This window comes from Gavia stellata, chromosome 2 (assembly GCF_030936135.1).
Source record: "Gavia stellata isolate bGavSte3 chromosome 2, bGavSte3.hap2, whole genome shotgun sequence".
NCBI lineage: Eukaryota > Metazoa > Chordata > Aves > Gaviiformes > Gaviidae > Gavia > Gavia stellata.
The window spans coordinates 39,588,557-39,597,444 of NC_082595.1; positions in this window are offsets into that span (position 1 = coordinate 39,588,557).

Consider the following 8,888-nt stretch of genomic DNA (forward strand, 5'->3'; position numbering starts at 1 on the left):
CTTGTTTGAGTGTTTTCTTTTTTTCTCCCATATATATTACTGGCTTAACACATTGCAGCTGCGATGTTGCAGATGAAAACTGTTTTGATAATTGATGCTCTGAAATGCCATTTCTGCACAGACTGAGATATTCAAGTGCTGTTTAGGGTGTTTGTCCACCTACATCCATATCTGCTTTCTCTTAAAGATTTTGATTTATTCACCACAAAACAAAAAAATTGAAAATCTGGAAACCTGGCTAAGATGAGAAGAATGTGTTTCCCTGCCATACCATTTGCAAACTGGATGCACAGAAAAGCAAGTCAAGATGAGGTGTCATTCTATTTCCAGTCTTCTCACTGACCTTAGCAAGAGCTAGAGGTCTATTATTTTCTCCCATGTATCTATCAGCACATGTGCTGAGTAGATCATCTATATAATTTAACACACAGTCAGCACTGGTACAACAGTGCTGACGTGCAGTGCAGAACAATTGCAAATCAGGTGTGAGACAGTGTGTAAGATAAAGTCCCTGCTCAGTGGAATTCAGCTGGAGTTTTGCTAAAGGTCAGGACTTCACCAGCGGGATGCAGAGGGCAGGACATTGTGAGGTATCACCCTTGACAGTCCAGTTCAGTACTTTGCTTTCAGATACTACAGGACCCAAAGTCTCCTTGTTCCATCCTTTTTTACGGGTTCCACTGGTTTCATTGCTGCTTTCATATTGTCACCCTGGTACCAGTGTGGCTAGATGGGGAAGTAATACAGATGAAGTGGAAATGACTTTAAATAGAAACCTACAGAAAGGTTATACCACAGTCATTTTTTAATGAAAGATAGTACAGATAGTGTAGAGGCAATGCATAAATCTGGCCAAGTAAATCTGGAGGCTGAGTCATTCAGCCACTTTTTAAAAATTCATAATGATGATTGTTGCCTGGAGGAATTTCTAAAATAAGATGTGAATTGTGTCAATGCCAACAGGTAATATACACTGTGAATAAGGTAATTAAGAGAGTATTTAGCTTACTAAAAGGCTTGTAATTTTTTGTGTAGTCCTCATGCTGCTGTTTTCTCACGTAAAAATCCAGAATGTTTTATTTAGTAAAACAAAGTACGACAGCTTTACAGTCATTCTGAGGAGTCTAACACCTTCTACCCGATCAGGTGTTTCCTCGTCTCATAAAAATACAGACCAGGCCAACACCTGCGTGCACTCTCGGTGCTTCTTTGCCCAACTGAAGATCTATTTTGTTCCACAGTGGTTGCAAAAATAAGTGCCTTTCCACCCCTGGCTTAGATCCCAGCACAAGCCTGAGGCTCCCCAAGGTCCTGGGCCAGATGCGCTAGTCTCTGCTCCCGAGTGTGTTACTCACGAAGACCCCTCGCCCGTAAGGGCCGCTCTTCCCCGCAGAGCTCAGCTCGCTGGGGCTCCGGCCGGGCGCCCGGGGCTCCGGCTGCTGGCAGCGGCAGGCAGCGCCCGCCCGGCCGCCGGCAGCAGCGGGGCAGAGCGCCGGCCCCTGCCGGGGCGGAGCGCGAAGGGGCTCACCGCGCCGTGAACGCCCGGCAGCGCTTGCCGGGTCTGCTCGCTAGAGGGGGGTGTTTCCGTGCCTGCCGCCTGCCCCAGCGGGCAGCCGCCCCCCGGCCCCCGGCCCCCGGCCCGGCGGGAGCGGCCCCGCGGCCCCTCCGGGGGGCGCTTGCGGTGCTGCGGCCCCTCCTTCACCCGCAGACCGCTTCCGCACTTGTCCCGCCGCCGCGCTGCAAACTGGGGGGCAGGGGGAGCCCAGGGGAGCTCCTGCTCGGAGCTGGGTCCTGGCCGGGCTCCACCAAAGCCCGTCTCCGGGCGGTTCGCGGCTGCGGAAGAGAAATGCTGACTTCCTCGCTGACTTGGGCTAATTTCTGAGAGACTGCAGGCAAGGATAGCTCTCTTTTTAGTCTTTTATTTACCCCACAGCAAAATATGTACTCAGTTTTGAGTAGCGCTATAAATAAGCAAAATATCATAGCTGAAAGGCACTGGTCTGCAAAACAACAAAAGCTTACTGCTTTCAGCTAGGCCCTTCAAAGCTGTGCCCTGCCTTGCCCTATGCTACTTTTGAAGGAGAATGAATCGGTGTGACCTGGAAGGATTTTGTGTGGCTTTCAATCCCTCTGCCCATTGAAAGACCCTATGTGTAACGGCTCCACGATAAATCTCAAACACAGCTCAGCTAACCAGCCGATGAATCCTCACTGCTGCAAACCCCCATGAATGCAGACGCTGTCTGTGTCTAGCGTTAGTTGCCTCAAGCCTTTGAGTCCTAGAAGACTTTTCTACTTTTTGTTTTCAGTGCTTGTCCTCAGGCCAGATAACTGCTCAGCTGACCTTTCTCCTCCAGCAAGGTTGGCAACGGTGCACAGTATTGATCTCACTGCGGTACAAGAGGTGCGGCTGAAATACCGATAGTCACTTACCTTGAACGGTGTAGTACAGTGAACTTCCAAAAAGTACAAGTGCTCATTCAGGAGGCTGACAGAGTAAATCATTAAAAATACCTACTGTCCATTGTGCCTCTTGACATTCATTGTGCTGTAGCTGTGACTTGTTTTATTGACTCATTATAAGGATAGAATGCACTGGGGAGTCAGTAACTTGCAAAGGGGAGTATCTGCTGTCCCATAAATTGTCCCTCTAAGTTTGTAACACATTACAGTTTAAAGGCAGGTCATAATGTTCCCAATCAGTTACCAAAAGGTAGGTCTCTAACTAAAAATGACTTGATTTTGTGAGGAGCTGAGGAACTTGCTTCCAATTGGGGCACTGAAAATCAGGGCAGTTTGAATTAACTGCTGGTGGAGTCTAGCTCTGAAAACACGGGCTGCCATCTCTGAGTACAAGGCTTGCCTTTTAAAACAGCTCCAGGGAATGACCGAGCATAAAAATATTCCAGAGAACTTCAGGGTACTACTATTCAGTGGCACTGCCCCTGCCTGTGCCAATGAGGAACATGACCTGAAGGCCCTCGCCTTGAATGAAGACACAGTGCAAGTGCCATCCCCACTGGATGTGCATCTGCTTGACCCAGGACAGGCTCTTCAGCTGGGACACCAAATCCACACTCGGCACGTTGTACAAGAGGAAAACGGGGGACTGGGATAAGTGAGGCTCTGTTTTCTCCCCTCCAAGTACTCTTGCAGGGACTGAGTATCTAACTGTGCAAGCAAGTTGAATCATACCAGGGGCTGCTTAGGTTTTTGAACCGTGGATTGACCTTTTCCTTCCATTTATGAATCTGATACATATTAGCATGCTATTTCCTTACAGCAAATTTTTGAGTTGCAGCACTGAGAGCTGCAGCAAACCACTTACATTTGTTTTAAGTTTTATTACTTACTTTTCAAATGTCAGCATGCACCAAAGGTCTGCAGGAGCCCATCACGTCTCAGGGACAAGAAGACTGCGAGAACCTTCTGATGGGGAACAGTCCGTGCAGTCTTCTGCCTACAATAAACTTTTTTTTTCCCAGTATGTGGGCAACAAGACAGAATATCACAGAGATTAAAAAACAGATTGAAGCTCTCATTGTGTTTAAGCTGCAGTGTATATTAGGATATGGCATTTGTCTAATGATGAGTCTTATGGCTGAGGTGTTAAAAAAGAATTAGTCTAGGCAATTTAGATACCAGACAGCTATTGATATTAACAGAAGCAGTCTGATTGACTTTGAAAGTCTCCAATTACAATCCTTGCTGTAATTATGATTATGCTTCTCTGTAGAACACTACTGAGCCTCCACTTTTGACTCATACCAGATTCCCACTGAAGTCAGCAGGAGCTGTGCTTGAGGCAGGGCTCTCATAGGCAATACTGTTTGTCCGAAAGTAAACAAGCTGTTCCTGTAAATTGGCTCCCTAGTAGGGACTGGTTTCCCTTTTGTATGGTAATAGCTCTAATCAGACATACAGCTTTTGCTTTGTTCTGCCACAGCAACAAAGTAAGGTTTAAGGAACCGGTGGTCTGGAGTATTTTCAGACTTGTCCAGCACTGTAAAAGTCTTAACTAGACTTTCCAGGCTGGCTGATTTAGGGGCTAGCTCGAGTCTCTTGAGTCGCCATCCAATAATTCACTATCAAGAACACCCTGCTTGCCTGTAAATCTTCTCCTCATTAGTTTTTGGACAGACAAGTTAAATATTTTTAATTGATTTCATCATCATGATTAAAAGGAGGTAAGTAGATCTACTGCAAGAGAAGTAAATACTTAGGTTTATTGTGGAAAGCTTACACGGGAAAAATCTATCTTCAGCTCCTTACCTACTGCATTATATACTCAGGAAAACTGCGTATTGATTGTGGGTGAAGCTGTTAATTGCCTGGCCAGCACTGCAAGAGAGGAAACGTGTTTGGGAAGCAGCTTTCCATTTTTGTAGAAAAAGAGGAAACAAAGACCATAAGCTGGGGAAAACCTGAAATAGCAAAATTCGTGAGACTAGCATCATTCATGTTAAGATGCACAATGTGAGAGGAGGATCTTCGTATTAGGGAGTTTCTGCAAAGGTTAGCTTGCTGACAAATTGCCCCCATTATCTCCATAATCACTTGCAAGCTGTAAAAAACATAAATCTCTCGTTTGCAAGCACATCTGTGGAAGTACAATCCTGTGGGATTCTGCATGGCCCTACCAGCCTGTTCAAGTCAATCAGAGGATGGGGTTAGGGCTGCTATCTCAGGCTATGTTTGAATGTTGTTGTATTCTCTTATTTCTGGGAGAATTGGGGTCTTCACCCCTTCAGTACTGGTCTAGGCATCAGTGAGTACATATATCCATAATCAGAAGTATACGGACATTTCTTCACGGAGAGTTTTCAGAAATATAATTACAACTGTCCTTAAACACCATGTTCTATGCTTCCTGGATCCTTTATAGTGCTCTGCTACACGATGGCTGTGTTAACCTAAAGCCATACCAACGTTTTAATCTCAGGCTTTTTTTTACTGACTCCTCCTTCCAAAATTTGCAGTATCAAATACTTGTAGTCAAGCACTGAAACAGAATGGACAGTATCACTCAGAAAGTTTTCCATTGCAGTGGTGGCTACAGCATGCTACCCTACAGTATTTGAGCACTTGCATACAGGAATGGTTTCTGTCTTCTGAGTGCGCTGGGTGGCAAGGAGTTGTCCTAGTTTTGCAGAGTAATGTGGGTATTAGCAGTAATACCACATAAGCACTGGGGCCATTTGGAAGCACTGTTAGGTGGGAGGCACTGCATGGCCATGGTTTCATAGCGAGTCTGGGGTCTTGCAGGACCTGGGCCCTGGGCACACCATACTTTTGACAACCAAATCAATGCCTTCTCTCATTAATCCATAGCCATGCTGCACAACTCAGTAGAAGAAAGCCTCTTGCTGAGCGCACATTACCTTCCTTCTGTTGGGAGGGAAACCAAAATTTGAAAAGTCAACTCATCATTTTTTGACACCTTATTTTGCAAAATAAAAAGTGAGGCTTTCTAATGTGCGACCGCTTGCATTAGCCAGGCAGTGACTGTGTCGGAGAGGTGCTCAGGGAGGTCCCACCTGGAGAGGAGACGCCAGGTTAATCTCAGATTTCAACACCCCTGCGACCTGCAGCCAGCGGCGGGGGGCGGGGGGGCGGGCAGGATCCTTTTCAAGAGACACGACTGTCATCTAGTGGTGAAAGAAACCCACTCGGTCACACCCCAAGGACCACCATCTGCCCACTGGTTTCCAAACAGAGCATTGGGTGACATATTTTGTTTCTGCTGCACTTTAACAACCTAATGCAGAATGCATGTAGTAACGCTTATTCTAGCTTTTGTCCTTGCGGGATTTATTTTATGCGTGCTAATGGAAAAGAATATGAGCCAACTACAGTTAAGCAAGCAGCAGACACTACTGGCTCTCTGCCTTAGGTTTTTGTGTCCCTACAATGAGATACAGAAAGGGTCTGTCTGCCTGGGTACAATGACCACCAGCACCACCCTTGCTCCCCAGGAGTTAAGTGAGAATCTTACAGGGCCGTTTAAACCTTTATTTACTTGTTATATTGTGTAATGTGTCTATTGCAGGAATGGATATTCAAGATCTTTGCATTTTAGAGTAGATTTTCTCCCAAACTCTTTTGCCTTCTTTCACATATAAATCCAGATTCATTAGTGAAGCAGAGAATAAACACAGTAATTCTCTTTTAATCAAAAATCAAGTACAAAAGAAGAAACACCTTCTCACCAGAAGCATCACTAGCAGAGGAACACACAGGGAAAAGTGGCTGAGCTGGTAACAAAGTGAAGTGGAGAAATACTGGCTGGTTATGTATAATTTTCCTGATTTGACTTTCTGGCAGTTCATCACAGTAATTGCAACGCAACAAGCCCAGCTCAAGGTGTTGTGCCTGTTTTCTGAGGAAAAGTAGACTTTGAATGTCCGCAAGTCACCTAGAAATCATCATGTTGTAAAATTACTCCCACAGTTGGGATCCACTTGAGTGTACTCAGTGTACATTTCCAAGTGCAGAACTGGAAACCCACCCTTTTTTAGGACAAAGGTGAACTTCCCATATTTTCAGCTGATGCCAAGGACTGAGGCTTAAGGAAAATCTCAAGTGGTAAAATCAGGAGAATTGCGTAGGGGCTGATGAATGGAGGAAGCAGAGCTGTATGGCCTCACAGCCCTGCTCGCACTCCCATGGGCAATGCGAACAGAGACCACAGCATCTTATCACCCTTCCCTCCTGCTGGAACAAGGTCTGTGGGCTATGCCAATGGAGAAGAGACCTCTGCTCCCCCTTTGAACGCAACTGTTTCTCTGAGGAGGAATCACACCCCAAAATGACAAGTGCCCGATGGCCCTTTGGAACTGGCAAGGGAAGAAGTGTGGCTGGTCCCGACAATCCCTGGGATCGTGTTGTTCCACGTGTGTCTTGCCACCAGTTCAGTGCCAGAGAGCACTCCTCTGCTTAAGAAGAGGCACGCTTCTAGTTCTGCCCTTGAAGCTGTGAGGAAAGCCTGCTTTATTGGCAAAGGATGCTCTAGTGGCACAGAGCAAAGGATGCTGTAATTCCCTCCCCAGAGCAGAAGTCCTCCTTTCGCACCCTTTCAACCCTTCTTACAATTGTCCCCAGCCTGTCTCTCTGTGCTGTTTCCTTTCTTTGATGCCAGATCCTTTCCTGTTAACTAGACAGCCCTGCGTGGCTCTGTATCTGTCAGGGGCTGACCAGCCTCCTCCTGCCCAGTGGCTCGCCCTGTGAGCTGTGGTAATGCTAATGCCGCTGCCAGGAGCCAGTATGGCAGTGAAAAAGGTGCATGAACCTGAAAGCCTGGGCCCCCCACAATCATCCTCCTCCTCCTCCTGAACTATGCCGCTCTCTCTGTGTGCTGTGCAAAGATGAACACCACTAATCTATTCACTGGTGCATCCTATATTGTGCCAGCAACACAGGACACAGCAGTTTGTGGTGAGCCTTTCGAATGAGCAGAATCACACTGTGCCCCTGGCTGCTCACTGATTAGCTCCTGACCCCAAATCCCCTGAGGTCACAGGGACAATACTGTGAAAATTTGAGGATCCAGTCCCTCTTCTAGGGAGAGAAACTAAGGGCGTGCTTCATCATTCTTCAAATGGTGTTTCACTTCCCACTGCCTCGCAGCATTTTCTGCTAGAGCAGTCCTTGGGCAGTCACGCCACGCACATTTCTTTATCCCAGGGATGCATGCAAGGGGAAAAAAAACAACCAACCTAATAAAAAGCACTGAATCAAAGTTGCTAGCTGGCTGTGTAACTGTGCGCTGAGCAGGGCTCAGATCAGCCAGGTAGTCAGGGGCTCTTGGCAAGCTGAGGGCAGCGAAGCACATGGGTCTTTCCCCTGCGTCGTTCCGTGCCTGGAGCCACAAAGGGAAAGGTGATCAAAAGCTGCCAGCTCTTGCAGTTTGCCAGCCCGTCAGCCTCCCTCTCCGATTCCCTGTAAAAGCTGACCCAGGGGGGCACACACGCGCTCTTTCATTTGTCAGCCTGCCTGCGTCAGCAGTAATACGGGGAGCTCAGCTGCTCATCATCCCAGCTGATAACGTTTCAGGAGGAATTAGGGAAGGCATGCTGGTAAGAGGGAGAGAGAGGGTTTGAGGGAGAGTAATCACAGGCACTGTGATGGGAAATAAATGAGATCAGAAAAAAAACAACCCTCAAACAGGGTATTCTCAGGCTAGAAGGGAGTGCATTTTTAGGAGGATGGGGCTGTTTCAATCCCAGCCGTGGGGAGCCATGGGATCAGCAGCAGGTCTCCCGGGGATTTCAGCAGGGTTTGGCTCAAGGCTGTAGTGAGTGAGCTGCCACAGGGCAATTGGCATTCAGCTGTGTTGCAGAAAAGCTAAACGAGTGGGCTGAGAGGCTGGGTTGTCCCGTTGTCCACAGATGAGAAGTGGCAAGAGGCAGGGAAGGGTTTGCAGATGCTGTCAGGTCTGCATGGGCACTGTGCAGGCTTTGCCTCTTCTGAGCGAAAGCAGAAAGCTTTGTTTGTCACAGGTGTTCAGTCACACACCTTTTGGCTGAGACTTGAAGCACTCTTTCCCCATGAGGACAGTGCTCATGAGGAGAGGCCATGCCACAGACAGTCTGACTGAAAGCAGGGGAGGTCCTGGCGATGCGAGGAGCATTATTCACTGTGCAGTAGCTGGCTGGAGTCCAGCTTGTCTGTCCCAAATGCCACAAAGTGATCCCTGCAGGAAAGTCGCGTGTCCAGAGTGCCAGCGCTGGGCTGACCACAGAGCTACAGACCAGAATTGTCAGCTTAGAAAACTGCCTTTCATGGATACCAGGGAAGGAACAAGTACGACAGTGCAAAATGAGAATTTTTTTTGTTTGTTTTTATGAGTGTTGTGTCATGTCTGCACATCTAGAAGCAAATACTGTCAT